The following is a 17,458-nucleotide window of genomic DNA, read 5'->3' on the forward strand; positions in this document are numbered from 1 at the left end:
TCTGAAAAGCTTGTGGGTCCTTTAAAATGAAAAGGCATTAGAATCCCTGTTAACAGAGAGAACAGAAACCATTTCGGGACTCGGGTGCCTCCGCGGTGCCAAAGAGCAATCAGGTAAAAAGGCCTCTCTCTGTGACATATGCCTCAAGGACACGCCTGTTCACTTCCAGAGGGAAATGCCAACGACAGTCGGTGCAAAACACTGTTGTCGGGCAGAAACCTTTAATCTCAAAACTTTGTATATAGGTTTTCTTTCCTGTCGTACAGCAAAATGAGCAGAAAGAAAGTAGAAAGCTTGTTTGTTTTCCAGTTCAGGTTAAAAACTACAGCAGATTAAAAACTTGGCAGACTTGTATAAACAACACGGCTGCACCAAACTAATTAAAACAACAGATAAAGTGCCCCTCGGGGCACAGGTCTCCACCAGGCCAGGTCAGGTTGTGGCCTCCTGGTGGCGCTATAATAGGCCAATGTGAAAAGGGTGCCATTTCTTCTTACGCCTTGGATGGCAATTGGATGATTTGAGGCATTTTGTTCATTTTTTTTTACTATAACAGGCCAATGTGAAAAGGGTGGGATATATTCCTCAGCCTAGTAGGAAAGTCTGCGAAAGATTTCACGTAAATTGCACGCTGCGTTCATGATTTGAGGCTTTTTGTTCAAAACGGGCCAATCCTGAAAACTTTGCAAACCAATGTTAGCCAATTAGGATGAAATACGAAATATCAGACACATGACTATAGAGATAGTGTGTAACGATTTGCGGGATCTTTGGACAGAATCTGAAGGAGTAATATCACAAAATGTGTTTTTCAAAAGTCGGCCTCCTGGTGGCGCTATAACAGGCCGTTCTGGAAAATATGGGGCAGAGGTTCATCGTTGGCATCCAGAGTGCAAAGGTAAGGATCATTAGGATGTGTCTATAAAGCTCCATAAAGCTAGTGTTATGGGCTATGTTCCCCAGGTTCTATGTTCCCCACCATGCAAAAAAGGTTGTTCCCCACTTGGAATAAACCTAAACCAGAAACCTAACCTAGTAATTTTTGTAATCCTAGTAAGTAAACTTCGTCTAAAGTCTTAGTGTTACTTTTAGTAGCAAATTCTAATTTAAGCTCAGTCTTTGAACAATCCATTGAACTTTAGGCCTGCCTATAGGCTACTTAAACTATCTAGTGATTCTAGTCTTAACCAACTAAAAATTAACACTGGCATAAAATAAAATAAAACATAATTGCTTAGATTCTTCAACAAAGATGGCAAAAACAAACATTCTTTGTTCTGTACTTTATAGTTGTATAGTTCAAAACACTGAAGTCCTTAAACCAGGAACCTAACGCTATAACCCTAAACCCTAAGGTAAGAGGGGAACATAGAACCTGGGGAACATAGAGATGACCCCGTGTTATGCAGCCTTCCATGTTTTTACGCTGATGTAGGCTATAGGTTCTTAACCTGAAGTGGAAACCAAACTACAAAAACAACCTATAGATTTCATTCCCCTTTAAATATCGAACCAATGGAAGGTATTAACAAGAACCCGCCCCCACCCGCCCGCCCCACCATTTCCTGCAAAGTAATGTGTTTTTTTTTTTTGGGGGGGGGGCACACTAGGTCGGCGGCCTAGTCAGGGGAGCAGGGAACGGGAGCAGCGGTAACACGTTGGAGCAGGGCTGAGGGAGAGCTCAGAGCGCGTCCCCTCCCCGCGTAGATATTAATGTCATGGGTGAGCTGCTCTGACACTGCATGGTGAGAACGGGGCGCTGCGAGCGCTGGCACAGGGGCTCGGGGTAGAGAGGGAACCCACGCAGCGATGAGGAAGAAAAGGTCATAATGTTTGCCCTGAGAGCAAAACAAACACAGACCACAGAGAGAGCTTTCCCCGGCAGCTTGTTCTAGCGCAGCGGAAACATCGCTCCGCATGCTAGCAGGGGAAGTGGTGGGCAGGTTTTGGAACTGCACTGCCCTGGAAAGCACGACAGGGGCTATAGCCTCAGCTTAACCCATTCTGAACGGGCACCCATTTTGGTGTCGGCATCATGTCGTGCTTTAGCTATTTAAAAATAGCAGATCTACAAGCTCATATCGCGCCACCGAGTGGCGCGATACGAGCTTGTAGGTCTGCTATTTTTGAAAAATCGAAGAACGACTGACATTTTTTAGAATCTGATCTCAGGTCAGAATGGGTTAATCAGACCAGTGTGTGTCCAGTGGAAACCTCGTATGAATCTGATCTCAGGTCAGAATGGGTTAATGGGTAGAGAGACCAACCCTTGAAAACGGAACGTTCGCCCGGTTCACATCCCGGCACCGGTCGATGTGTCCCCTAGCGCTTTAAACCAAAAAGCATGACCATCACCAACAAAAAATAAATATCGTAAGATTTTAGTCGACTAAATCTACGGTTGTAGATTTTGTCAACAAAAAAGATATTTCAGCAGGCCGTGATGGCGTCGCAATGCCTGATTTTACATTGGTTTGCCACACACACACCCCTGCCTTTGGTGAGGATAGTGTGCAAACGTCTGATGGCACACCTGATGGCAAAGCGTACAGTTGGGAGATTAACATAATTTGTTAAAGTAGCAAACAAGGTAGACCAGATTTCATATGGCCTTGGAGACTAACAGCCCCTGAAGACCCAGGCAACAGTAGACATATAGGGCTCCATTTTCATCACCGCTAAACCCCCTATCCCTAAACTTTTTTTGCCTTCTTTTGAGTGGTGCAACCACTCCTACAACCAGCAATGTCCGTGTACACCTATGTGTTCACTGTTCACCAGTATGAGTACCAGTAGGGGCGCTGTTGTGCCATGCAGAAACAGAGAGAGAGAGACAGTGCTGCACTGTTGCCTGCTAAGAGAGAGAGAGAGAGAGAGAGAGAGAGAGAGAGAGGAGGGGGGGGAGAGAGGGGAGTTGCACCACTCGGTTCACACAGGTGTGATTTTTACTATTTTGAAAAACATTTTTGAATAGTTCAATTAGCCAATCTACATTGACACGTTGTGAGCTTGTAAACTGGCCATTTTAACTATTCAAAAATGTTTAGCAAAATAGTAAAAAAAAAAAGGCAAAGAAGTTTAGGCATAAGGGGTTTTAGCTGTGACGAAAATGGAGCCCATAACCTGGGAAAGATGGCCCCTCCCACTAGACAGACAAAATAAAAAATAAAAATGGGGTGAATTACAATGTCCCTTCTGTTCACATAAACCCAGTACAATATACAGGTACATTTAATTTAGACTTTTCAGTGTCCCTCTTTGACACAAAAACCACAGATAAGAAAATGGTTTGGCCCAATTTGGCCCAATCAGTGGTTGCAGGTGTGTTCCTGGCAAATCTTTGAACCCCAGTTTGACTGTTTGCTGATACAGACCAGACTGTTAAGGTGAGAGAGATTGTCATAGTCTTTTGAATAGTTTTCATTTAGTCTTAGTAACATTTTAGTCACCTGGAATGTTTTAGTGTTAGTCGACTAAATATCATAAGATTTGAGTCGCCTAAATCTGCAGTTGATTTAGTCGACTAAAGTTTTACACTTGCTAAAAATAGCCGATCTACAAGCTCACACTTGTTGTGAGCTTGTAGATCTGCTGTAAAATGACTTATACTTTATCTCTTGTCCACTATAGTCCCTTCCTAACAGTTTTAGTCTAGTTTTCATTTGTTGACAATTGTATTTAGTCTCGGTTTTAGTCATCATAGTTTCCATTTAGTTTGTCAATGGAAATAAGGTAGTCGACAAACATTTTTCCGTCTTAGTTTTAGTCGACGAAATCAACACTGTGGTGATCACTGATGTGTTTGCTTGAATAAAATGTACCTAAAGTTTGGCTTGCCCTTTTGTCCGTACACACCCAGCAAGTGTCCACCATTGGCCATGTACAGCACAATCAGTTGGCCTTAACCCATGCTGACCTGAGATCAGATTCATACGAGTTTTCCACTGGACACACACTGGTCTGATTAACCCATTCTGACCTGAGATCAGATTCTAAAAATGTCAGTCGTTCTTAGATTTTTCAAAAAATAGCAGACCTACAAGCTCGTATCGCGCCACTCGGTGGCGCGATATGAGCTTGTAGATCTGCTATTTTTCAATAGCTAAAGCATAACATGATGCCAACACCAAAATGGGTGCCCGGTCAGAATGGGTTAAGGTCCATTTTCATGACAATGTGTGTCAACCTTGTCACATGGTTAAACATTTTCCGAAAATAGCAGAGGACCTACAAGCTCACAGTGCATCGCCGCACGTTGTGAGCTTGTAGATCTGCTATTTTCAGAACGCAAAACCCAAGCGCAACCAAACATGAAATGCCTTGTTAGAATTATACTGGATCTCTTCTCCACTTGTCCCTCCCTAACATGTATAGTCATAGTTTTAGTCGATAAAGATCAATAGGCCTATATACTGCATGTCCATATGCCCTACATTGTCAATGTCATACTACAATGTGTCACACAAAAGCAGCGAGAATAGCCCATCTTCGATCAATCAATCAGTTTGTTGTGCTCGTGGATTGGTTTTGCTACTTTCACATTTTTGGGGGGCATATGAACCCAACAGCAACGATGATGACCATCATCAATTCAAACAAACCAATATGACGGAAAAGCAACAACATATACATCCTCTGCGGATGCAGCCAGCGCTGTAGGCTGCAGTCACACAGTGACAGCTGCTTTCTTCCAGCGACAGAAAAGGCAAAGGAACAACACCTCGAGATGAAATGAGGCACAAAATACCCGGCATTTTAATTCAAAGTGTATAGCTCACAAAATAACAAGCCCCGACGGCGTTCTTGTCTGTCAGGCCCGTGCCGGGCTGGCCGATCGGGCGGGGCCGCACCCTGCAAAGCGCAGCGCCTTTTCCTGACAGATATGTGACGCCGGATTGTCCATCTCCGTTTCCCGGCCGGAGGGAGCCGGAGTGGATCGGGCCTGTCAGGGACCTTGTCAATCAGTCACTGTCACCTCTGACTTGTACGACAGAGCGTCAGCAAACACAAGCTTCCCCCAGAAGTCAAGAGTATATATATGCACGTGAGAGAGACCCACGCACGCTCGAGTGACGACATTCAAAGACAGCAAAATGTCCCCTGCGGTCACGTTTACTACAGTATGTGCTCCTCGGCAGCGTGCGTGACTTCTGGCTCCTCAATCTTCTTCTCCCGCATCACACAGGGTTGGACGGGGAGGACGGGACGGGCGTGTACATGCCTCTGCTTTTTGATCGCCATTCATGTTTTATGGCCAGACTCTGCGCGGCCCCTGCGCTGTCCGACCTCTGCCCCTGTACTGTGCCCTTCCCCTTGCCATCATGCCCTGTGGTGAGTGACTGAGTGAGTTTTCTTGTATTTCCTCTGTGCCCCCCGATTTTCGCCCAGTGGGGTGTATACTTCTGTTGTGATTATTGTTATTATTTATTAAGTAAAAGTCATCATCATGTGTCCTCCTTGGTTTCCTGCATGTACTTTGAGATGAATTTCTGCATATGGGTCCAAAACAGAAGGTCCTGACATATAGTGTGCGTGCGTGTGTGCGTGCGTGCAGCCTGCTCCCACAGGTAGCTGGGGTTGTTGACGACACCGGTCTGGCCCTCACCCCTTCCCCGGACCCCTGTCTGCAGGCAGCGCCAGTGGCTCTAAACCTTCTCTGGATCGGGGCCCGCTCGAAAAACCCGGTAAGTGTTCGCACCAGTCTACTAGTCTTGCGTTATACCAGACTGTCGCCGCCGCGATTTCCAAACACTTCATCATCATACAGTCTACAGGGCCAACGGAAGAGCTGTCATGCTTAAGCGATTAAAGCGGAAGTGGAGCCTCCGAGTCCTCGCCACTTCCGTTTCGTCTTTACAGCTGCGCACATTTATCCTAATATAAATAGAAAACATCAAAGCGTATATAGCTTGTTGCTTTAGCAGAAAAGGAAAAATAAGCTCTAAATATATTTTTTAAATATATTTTCGTGAACGGAAATGGCAGCTTCCTTAACCCATTCTGACCGGGCACCCATTTTGGTGTCGGCATCATGTTATGCTTTAGCTATTGAAAAATAGCAGATCTACAAGCTCATATCGCGCCACCGAGTGGCGCGATACGAGCTTGTAGGTCTGCTATTTTTTTTAAATCAAAGAACGACTGACATTTTTTTTAAAATCTGATCTCAGGTCAGAATGGGTTCATCAGACCAGTGTGTGTCCGGCGGAAACCTCGTATGAATCTGATCTCAGGTCGGCTCATGGGGGGCTATAGTCCCAGACTCTATATAGCATTCGGAGATTGTGGAATAGTTGTCTGGCTACGCGAGACTATAGCACTCTATACCCATCTCAACACAGACCACTAAACTGCTGCCGCAGAAAACTAAAACCAAAAAAATGCAATGAATGCCTATTTTATGCTTTCCCTTGTGACAATGTCATGCCAAAGTATAGCGACAATAGCTGATCTACAAGCTTAAAGCGCGTCACTGTGCGACACACAGTGTGCTTGTGAGCCTGTAATGAGTTGACATGCCAAGTATGTGTACGCCAGGATGAGTCTGTCTGTGGATTTTCTGAATATTGAACCGATGAAAAGCAACAGCGAGAGCTTTGTGACTAAACTACAAACTACATCAGATACAATGGAACTACAGGTCATTTCCCATCCTCATTTCCTGAATGGGAGGGGGGGGGGGGTATTTAGCACAGGACGTACTGCGAATATGAAGAGAGAGACAGTTTGGCCACATTTTTAAACCACAGACCAAATGGAAAAAGGGGAGACGCCACAGTTCGCTGCTCGTGTGCCACAAAACTGTACAGATCAAACGCAGCATTTTTAATCCGCCTCACAACCTGCCTCACATGTCCTCTGTACTTTACTGTATCGTGTCGAATGCATACCAGAAATGTCTCCCAGCGAAAATGAAAACGCATGACATACGGTATACACAAACTGTAGACACACGCTCTAAGATGGAATTGATGCCAGTAGCAGATTCAGTAGGACACAGTGTTGGAGGTTACTTACAGTAAGTAAAAGTAATAAGACAACATGGAGAGCTAAAAAAGTAGTAATAAATAAAATGCTGTTATGAATATATGGCCTGTAGTCAAAATCTGACGAGAGGAGAGAGCGGAGGAGAGGAGAGGAGAGCAGAGTGGATGAGAGGAGAGGAGAGGAGAGGAGAGGAGAGGAGAGGAGAGGAGAGGAGAGGAGAGGAGAGGAGAGGAGAGGAGAGGGCTTTTGAGTGTTGGGACGTTAAAAGGACAGCAGTGGTGGAAGGTAACTAATTAACTGAAGTACATGAACTCAACTATATGTACTCAAGTACAATTTAGAGGTTTTTACATTTTTTATCTTTTTTTGTTTACTTTTACTGGAGTATTTCCAATTTTTAATACATTGTGATATTGCTACTTTTACTTAAAGAGAACAACAACTATTGAAGTATTTCTTCCCCCAACTGGGCGTCAGCACTTCTGTGACACATAAGACTTTAGCTTTAGCACGGCAGCACTATAGTGTGCAGAGAGGGAAAAGAGAGAACAGCGCTGGGCGGGTTGTCAGTCTGCACTGCAGCCGCGAGGCAGGCCAGCCAGAGGACTTTTAAACTATTCTGACCTGAGATCAGATTCTAAAAATGTCCGTTTGAAAAATGACAGCTTTCTGAAAAAGCTATGTTTCTATATGTCAGTCGCTCTTCGATTTTTCAAAAATGGCAGACCTACAAGCTCGTAGCGCGCCACTCGGTGGCGCGCCACGAGCTTGTAGATCTGCTATTTTTTAAATAGCTAAAGCATAACGTAATGCTAACACCAAAAGGGGTTCCCGCCTAGAATGAGTTAAACTAAATTAACTTTTCTCAGCCAAATTATGTGCCGACACAAAGTCGGCAGATAAACAAGTGCCGAGCTTCAATCCAAATCCTTCTGGATGTGTGTTAATCACAACGTTGGCACGGACGGAATAACTAAGCCGCCATTTGGGCAGGAGACGGAAGCACAAAGCGGGGGCTGATTATATTATGGGATGTACGTCATACTCATAATAGACGCTAAGTGTGTTTCCACTGCACGGTGTTATAATTGCTCACTGTTTAGAATATGTCTGCATGCAGTGGCGGAAATAAGTACAACTCAAAGTATACCGCACGTACTTTGAGCTTACGTTATTTGAGTGTCCATTTTCCGATGCTTTTTACTTCCGCTCGACTACATTATCAATGGCAAATATTATACCTTTTGTACTTCACTATACGGTTATTTGAATATGTTAGTTCCATTTTCCTTAAGAATATTATTATTTACTTAAGCACCGTGCTTAAGTAAAAGTTTTGAGATATTATTTGTACTTTTTCCTGGGTTTTTTTCCAGTTTATCCTTACTTTGCTTCTACTCCATATATCCAGATATTGTACTCAACGAGTACTTTCTACTTTAGGTACTTCATACATTGTGATACCAATACTTTTGTCCGGACTTTTTTATTCCGGACTTTTACTTGTAACAGAGTATTTCTAGATTGCAAGCATTGGTGATGCTTTGACTGAAAGTTTTCTGAAAAACCCATGTTTCTATATCGGTGGTTCTCAGCGTTTTTCATGTCAAGGATCGATGTAATTGGCCGCCAAACCCCATCTGAAAATATGTTGTTCCAGGGACCCCCCCCCCCAGAAGCAAAGATTTGAGTTTAAAACGTTCCTCTGAAAGAAATATATATTCAAACATTTGCACCACATTTTCACGATAAAAAAAATAAATAGCAGACCTACAAGCTCGTCGCGCTATGAGCTTGTATATCTGCTATTTTTCAATAGCTAAAGTAGAACATAATGCTTAAAACACCAAAAGGGGTTCCACCGCTGACAACTGTACTTCTTCCAGCAGACACACAGCCTGCATGTTGACAGTAGGTTGTTGTGTGAGTCCTACATGTAGTGGCAGCTGAGAAATGAAGGGGCCCTTCTCCTGAAAAGGCCCCTGCAGGGAGATGTCAGTCAGTCATACATCAGCTCATACATTTTTTTGTAAGTCATTTCTTCTCCAAGGACTGTGTTGGAGAAAGACATGAACCACATAACTATATATATATTTTTAATTATAATTGTTTACATAAATCAGTGCTATTGAACACCCTATACATCTGTGTGTTTAAAAATATTGAACCAATGTAAAGTAGAAAGAAATGCTTTGGACAAAACCTCTTAACTCCACTGGACCCTCAAACTGTCTGCTAAAGCAGAGGGTCTCAACGTGTTTGGCTGGGGACCCCCGGAAATGCTTTGGCCATGCCTTGATCCCCCACACCGTCCCCCTCCCCACCACCAATACAAACTCCAATAACCTCACAAAATACATCACAAATAAATACTGAAACCAGGTCAGAATGGGTTAATACTTTTCCATCCACTACAATAGGCTGACCATGGAAGAGACTTGCTCATGGTTCTAGATTGTTCTTTCCGTTACTATACAGTATATGGTCAGTAAAGTTCAGTTTGAGAACTTCCCATATGGCGAGTGTTGTTGGGCTATTGTCGTCAACCGCAGTGGGGATTCTATTTCACCATGACAAAGGCTGAGTGTGCGATATGGTCTCTGACTGTTCTGTTCCGTTTAATTGATGTGGGCCACGCGATACGTGCTGTTTTCAGCGCGGGTAAAATACACAGAAGACCACTTGCTTGCCGTTGCTTTTGGTAAAGCCTTATTTAGGCTTCTTAGATCGGCAATTCTCTGTTGTGACTGTGACATCACCGCCACTGTGATGTCACAGTCACACAGAGAATTGCCGATCTACAAGCTCACAACACGTCGTCGTTATTTCCACACACAACACTGCCACGCACCTACAGTATACTGTACGCTATGTATAATTAACCCATTCTGACCCGAGATCAGATTCATACGAGGTTTCCGCCGGGGACACACTGGTCTGATGAACCCATTCTGACCTGAGATCAGATTCTAAAAATGTCAGTTGCTCTTCGATTTTTCAAAAATAGCAGACCTACAAGCTCGTATCGCGCCACTCGGTGGCGCGATATGAGCTTGTAGATCTGCTATTTTTAAATAGCTAAAGCATAACATGATGCCGACACCAAAATGGGTGCCCGTTCAGAATGGGTTAAGCCGTAAGTATAAAGTTTGTCTCTTGATTTCCATTATACTGTAGCTTGCTGCAGGTGGGTTGGTACTTGATGGGCCTTTTATAATATGCTGCGTGAAGTTGAAGCTTTGTTTTTCGGTGACTTTCGGGTGGTCTGATTTCAATAAGCACTCAACAGCGCTTATTGTAATTTCCAGCTTCCATGGGCAAAGCTAAAAGCATTGTCGCCAATAGTCCACTGTGTGGGTGTGTGGCTGAAACCCTGTCAGGCTGCAGTCACGCACGTAAATCAAGTGCACAATAAATTGCCTGATATGCAGGGATATTAAGCTGCCATCGCTATTATAGACACCCTCCCCAGTTCCTCAAGTTACCCTGAAGTTTAATCAAACCACACCCAACCCCCACGCCTGCACTTAACTGTGTCTAACGCCCAGCCAGTTTCAAGCTATAAGCATGAGATTGTGTCCAACCAATCAAGTGACAGAGTGAGTCATCCACTATCTAGGTCAGGGATTCTCATCTCTTTTTCATTTCACAGAACAGAATGGACCTATGTGGGTCCATTTGGTTCCATTCGCTACACTCTCAGGGAGCATTCTACAGTGTAGATTGGGGTCAGAGAGAGAGAGAGAGAACATGGGTCTTCAATGTTTTTCAGGTCAAGCTGAGAACGAGAGACGAAGCAGGGACCATCTCCTACTCCTACTGTATACAATTGCGTCTCAGTATTTTCATAGATGGCTATGAAAGACTTGTTTTCGGGATTAATGTTGGGTTGGATTCACGCTAATGTGTATTTTCAGGCATTTAACCACTTAAACCCTCAATATTTAGTGAACGTGACGTTTAGCTCTGCACTTAAAAACCACACCTGTGTGAACTGAGCGGTGCAACTGTATACTTTCATTGTGATAGTTACTGTACTGTACAGTTTTATGTTAGTTGTACTTGTATTGTTATAGTGGTCAGTGTGAATGGGCCTGTAGGCTGCTCAAAGCGGGGACATTGGTGCTCAAAAACAGCCAATCTACAAGCCGTTATGAGCTTGTTGATCTGCTGCTGTCTGTGGATGACTAGGGAGGCTGGTGTCCAAGTAGTTAACACAACTTAAACATAGGACGTCTGAGAACGTCATAAGGATCCCGAAATATTGGTGCCTACGACGTCTGTGGACGTCCTAGTGACGTCCCAGCGACGCGGGGCGAGATAAGAATATTCAGAATTTCTCCTATTTTCTTTTCTTTGGCATTTCGCTTTTCACTTGCCGTATGCTAACGCTCAGTGCAACTATTAGCTTGTCATTGACTCCCATGTTAGCGCGGCGGAAAGAATGACTCGTATCTCCTAATCCAAGGCGCTCTCCGTGGTGATGAATGGATCGATATGCTGGCGCTTCATTTCTGCTCCTCATCCGTCTCTGCCGCAAAATATGAACGCTTTTTGGAGCGTAAAAAAATATATTAAGATGATCGGGGATCTGAGGTCTCTTTGTAAAGTCAACTTTTTTTAGGAAAGTGTTTCCGGTTCATGGCTTTCAAAGTAAAACCGATCAGACAACTCTGGCTTCTATTTTGATGCACTTCCGGCACTAAATGTGTTTTAATGTAAAAAACTAAAAAGGCCGCTCTGTAGCAACTCTTCCTCATCCTATACCAACCCGTTGTTGAATGTTCTTTATCGCAGCTGCTTCCACATGCAGGCTCCCAGCACATTTCTGCCATGCTGTGTGTGTGTGTGCCAGGCAGGCTGGCAGAATGCCGGCCAAGAGTGCCGCAGCTCTTCGGCATTCCTCCTCACTGTGCGTGACGTGACGTCCACCATATTGGCCACAAGGGGGCTACAGTACATGCAGTACAGTGTACGCTATGGGTGCGGTACAGGAGGCCCATCGACTCGTTCACATAATGCAAACACACAGTCATGCATGCAACACCTAGAAGCCCCTCGTGTCGGGGAGGAGTGTCTTTTAACCCATTCTGAACGGGCACCCATTTTGATGTTAGCATCATGTCGTGCTTTAGCTATTGAAAAATAGCAGATCTACAAGCTCGTATCGCGCCACCGAGTGGCGCGATACGAGCTTGTAGGTCTGCTATTTTTGAAAATTCGAAGAACGACTGACATTTTTTTTAGAATCTGATCTCAGGTCAGAATGGGTTCATCAGACCAGTGTGTGTCCAGTGGGAAACCTCGTATGAATCTGATCTCAGGTCAGAATGGGTTAAACTGTAACGATAGCTACAGTAATGCAGACCAAGAATGGAACCAAAAACGGTTTCAATTCACAGATTATTATTTTGAGAGTAGGTATGTTTAACCCATTTTGGGCTCACGAGCTTGTATAGGTCTGCTATTTTTGAAAAATCGTGAAAATATTATTTCCGAAAACTGGAGGAATTAGAAGATTTCTTTTACATTTTGAGGTCAGGCCCTAAATGGGTTATAGACTGCTAGAATGCTTGACTTTATTGCTCTCTTGGATCACCTGTATACTGTGGACGCTGTATGATCAAGTAGAGCGTTAATTTACGGGGAATATATATATATATATATATAAGTTAAAATATGGAGATGAGAGATTCATGCCTGACACTATAGCACCGCGGTGACATATAGCATCACGCCTGACAACTTGGAGAAGTTGTGGGGCGGAGCTGGGACAGCTGCTTGAAGTGCTATAGTGTCCACAATCAATGGATCTAACCCATTACTCAACCCAAATGGATTCCGCTCTGCATGGAGAGAGCCGGGGACCCAGCATGAATTTCCAACACGGCAGCTCCCTAAGGTCGGCGGCAAGCCATAAACATGTACTAACGGAGAGTTATATCAACCCGCTGAGTTGCCAGAGAGGGTGGTGGAAAGTAACTACATTAGCCCATTCTGACCTGAGATCAGATTCACACGAGGTTTCCACTGGACACACACTGGTCTGATTAACCCATTCTGACCTGAGATCAGATTATAAAAATGTCAGTCGCTCTTCGATTTTTCAAAAATAGCAGACCTACAAGCTCGTATCGCGCCACTCGGTGGCGCGATATGAGCTTGTAGATCTGCTATTTTTAAATAGCTAAAGCATAACATGATGCTGACACCAAAATGGGTGCCCAGTCAGAATGGGTTAAGTAAGTAAGTATTACAGTAAGTACATTTACTCAATACAACTCAGTACACTTTTGAGGTACAATTACTTGCGTATTCTTTTATACTTTTAAGCTTCTGTTCCACTGAATATCTGGGGCAAATGTAGTAAGCTATACTTTTGTACTCCACTGCAATTATTACAGCTTGCAGTCACTGCTTTGAAAAAAATAGACAATCTGCAATCTCACAGTGCACTTGTAGATCTGTAAAGGTTTGACACGTTGTACTTGTATAACAGAGTATTTTAACAGTATTTTGCTACTTATAGTTGAGTAAAAGTAAATATATAGTATGGTACAGATGGAGAATATGTCTAGAACCACATGTTCTTTTTAGATCTGCGTTTAGCACGGAAACTCAAAAGCTTCGGAACTTAAATTGCTTCTTCGCAGCTTCACTGGGAACCGTGTTTACTGTAGGACAGTTGCAGTATGTACATTTTACACACGCCATCTCTGTTGTCTCGACAACAGGACATTATGCATGCATTTATGCATGGATCGTCGGCTTTGAACTTTGGGGGCCTTGGAGCCGCGCGTTTGCGATTATTTGAAAGGTGTCTGTGTGAGACACGTTCCGCTTATTACCCTGCTGTTGGGCTGTGCAGCCGTGATACACATGACGCTCGCCTCGACATGCATAATGTATGCTAATTCCAACAGACGAGGGTCATACGTGTCAGTGATAATTTAGCCGAAGCGCTCAAAATGCTGCCAAAAGATGCTGCTTAATTTTCGCATGGTTCACATGTAGGCTATACTTATTCCCCCCCTCCCCGAGGTGCCTGTTTCGCCGGGTCACTATTGTCTGGTGTACACTCGGTTGCGCACGGCATCGCACATCACCGTAAAGAACAGATCTACAAGCTCACAGCGCGTCGTAAGCTTGTAGATGTATAGATCAGCTCTTTTTGGTGCGAGACACTACGAACTATGAATCACACTTAAGAGTCAGTTTTCTGTCTGACTGACTGACTGACTGTCAGACAGTTGCACACAACTTGTAGCTCTTGGAAGAACTGATTCACTTTTTACACCGATTGGTGAACATGGGTGTGACAGTGGGCGTGTCCTGTCACACGCTCCTCAAACACAGAGGTTGTGGTGCCAGAGCTGTGTCCTGAATGATGCCTGATTCATACTGCATTTATACCAAAAAATAGCCTATAGTGGCTATGTACAGTACAGCGCACGACTAAGTCAAAGTCAGCCATAACTGCGGATAATGGCTGTACGCGTTCATTTGTTTACTGTATCGGCACACTGACAGAGACCTCTTCGTCAGCCATTCTCTCCCGCTTAATGGCTTCTATTGTTCAACCGTGTGCCGCAATTCCCTTTTAATTATGTTGCGACCGCTCCAGGACCAATGGCCCAATGGAAAAGCTATTTCATAAAAAGAAAAAAAAAGGAAATTGGCTTTGTGTGTGCGCGCGCGTGTGTGCGTCTGTGTGTGTGCGCGTGTGTGTAAAGTTGTATTTTACACAGGCAGAGAGATAGAGGGTGGAAATGCCAAAGATCACCAGTAAAAATGCTTTTGAGTAGTTTTTTGATTTTCTTTTAAATATTAGCGTGGATCTGTACGCCACAGATTTCTCAACGTCGGGTCTGGGGACTGCAGGGACCCCAGACTGGACCCTTGGTCTGGGGACTGCAGGGACCCCAGACTGGAGCCTTGGTCTGGGGACTGCAGGGACCCCAGACTGGAGCCTTGGTCTGGGGACTGCAGGGACCCCAGACTGGACCCTTGGTCTGGGGACTGCAGGGACCCCAGACTGGACCCTTGGTCTGGGGACTGCCAGGGACCCCAGACTGGACCCTTGGTCTGGGGACTGCAGGGACCCCAGACTGGACCCTTGGTCTGGGGACTGCCAGGGACCCCAGACTGGAGCCTTGGTCTGGGGACTGCAGGGACCCCAGACTGGACCCTTGGTCTGGGGACTGCAGGGACCCCAGACTGGACCCTTGGTCTGGGGACTGCAGGGACCCCAGACTGGACCCTTGGTCTGGGGACTGCCAGGGACCCCAGACTGGAGCCTTGGTCTGGGGACTGCAGGGACCCCAGACTGGAGCCTTGGTCTGGGGACTGCAGGGACCCCAGACTGGAGCCTTGGTCTGGGGACTGCAGGGACCCCAGACTGGAGCCTTGGTCTGGGGACTGCAGGGACCCCAGACTGGAGCCTTGGTCTGGGGACTGCAGGGACCCCAGACTGGAGCCTTGGTCTGGGGACTGCAGGGACCCCAGACTGGACCCTTGGTCTGGGGACTGCAGGGACCCCAGACTGGAGCCTTGGTCTGGGGACTGCAGGGACCCCAGACTGGAGCCTTGCAGGGTCTGTAACTCTGAGGTTGAAGAAAAAAGGAAACACTTCTGTGAGACTCACTGAGATTTGCTGACTTTTCACCACCCTAAAGGCCAAGTGGTCATCACAAAAAAAGAAGAAAAAACACAAAGTAAGGCAGACTGCAGCTCACTGGGGATGGGGGGGGGGGGGGGGGCTTAATTTCATTACCCCATGTCAACTGCCACCGGGGAGAAAACAATGGAGTGGGAAAATCAAATCATGCCTGATAGCGGGAAGAGGTGTGTGTGTTTGTGTGCGTGTGTGTGTGTGTGTGTGTGTGTGTGTGGGGGGGGGACGACGACCTTATGGGTGGGAGGCTATAGGACCTTATGGGTGATTCCACTGTGAGCAAGTGCTGGAAAATAAATAAATAACTTTTTTTTCCCCCTTAAGTAAAAGTAGCAAACTTGAAGTAAATGTCCTGCTGTCAAAATGTTGTGCAAAAGTATTGGCATGAAAATGTATTTAAAGCACTCATTTCACACAATTGTTTTGAACATGGACAATTTTACACGCTCACAGCGCACAGCGACGCGACGCCTCGTGAGCTTGATCGGCTATTTTCATTCGCATGATGCAACCAAGTGTAAAATCTTCCATTACGACGTGCCTAAAACAAAATAATATTTTACGCAAAAGACTAGTTAAAAATGAGCTGTCAATAGTTTTTGCTATTTTCACTATAGTAAATGGGGCTTATAGGGTTCTGCTGTCCACTACTGCGACAGGGAAGGAGACGACGACGCGGGGTCTCCGGGCACGGACCGCAGGGGCAGCCAGTGCGCATAGCCAGCAAAACCGTCCATCAAGCCGGCTCTTGCGCCATGGTGGTGTGTTTGTGTGTGTGTGTGTGTGTGTGGGAGGCTCTGACAGGATGGCACGGCATTATGGGATGGAAGCGTCACCGCGGCACCCTGACTCTTATCAGCTTTCCATCAGCGTTTCCATGGCGACCATGAGTGGGGGGGGGGAGGGCCGGGGGAGTTGGCTGTATAGGGCTTACATGGCATGACTCATGACATTTCCACACAAACATGCGGACGATGCGGTCAGAATGAATCCGTGGTGGAAGTATGAGTGCTTTCTTTTTGTACACGTTACTGCAATGTTGTCGCTGTCGGTCAGAAACCTACTATCGCCACATTTAACCCATTCTGACCTGAGATCAGATTCATAAGAGGTTTCCGCCGGACACACACTGGTCTGATGAACCCATTCTGACCTGAGATCAGATTCTAGAAATGTCAGTCGCTCTTCGATTTTTCAAAAATAGCAGACCTACAAGCTCGTATCGCGCCACTCGGTGGCGCGATATGAGCTTGTAGATCTGCTATTTTTCAATAGCTAAAGCATAACATGATGCTGACACCAAAATGGGTGCCCGTTCAGAATGGGATAAATCATGTATTTTCACATTTTTCAATGAACTGCCTACTTGATCCACAAAAGTAACACGAGAGACGATATAAGAATGCTCCGTTACAAGCAAGAGCTCTGTATTGCAATTTTTACTTGAAAATACAAAGGCATTGGCATCACAAAATAGGCTCACAGAGCCAAATTAAAGGTACTCCCATTTTTCTAAAATGTTTAAATGTTTTCATCTCGGAGTTAAATGAGCCGTTTTGTGGGATAATTCAACGTGAGAAAGAGAAAACTGGATCCCAGTCTGAGGTCTGTGGTGGGTGGCATCGTGAAGGGGACCCCTCCTCGTCTGAAGCTGCACAGCCCGGTTTGTCTAGAATAGCAATATATATAGAGTTGTTTTTTCTGTCCTAATCTGTGCTCAAGGCTGCCCGATGTTTAGAGAGAGACAGAGAGAGAGAGAGAGATCCTGCTGCAGAGCAACGCTTTGCCTCACAACAT

At 45.2% G+C, this 17,458-nt stretch overlaps 1 protein-coding gene across 1 annotated transcript in view; it reads right to left on the bottom strand.

Moving 5' to 3' along the window:
- tmem178bb (transmembrane protein 178Bb) overlaps positions 1-17,458 on the bottom strand; it is a gene marked incomplete at both ends in the record, with an annotated part of 129,257 nt that overhangs the window by 8,663 nt on the left and 103,136 nt on the right.

Source organism: Protomyctophum parallelum (genome assembly GCF_964188405.1).
Source record: "Protomyctophum parallelum genome assembly, chromosome: 22".
Lineage (NCBI taxonomy): Eukaryota > Metazoa > Chordata > Actinopteri > Myctophiformes > Myctophidae > Protomyctophum > Protomyctophum parallelum.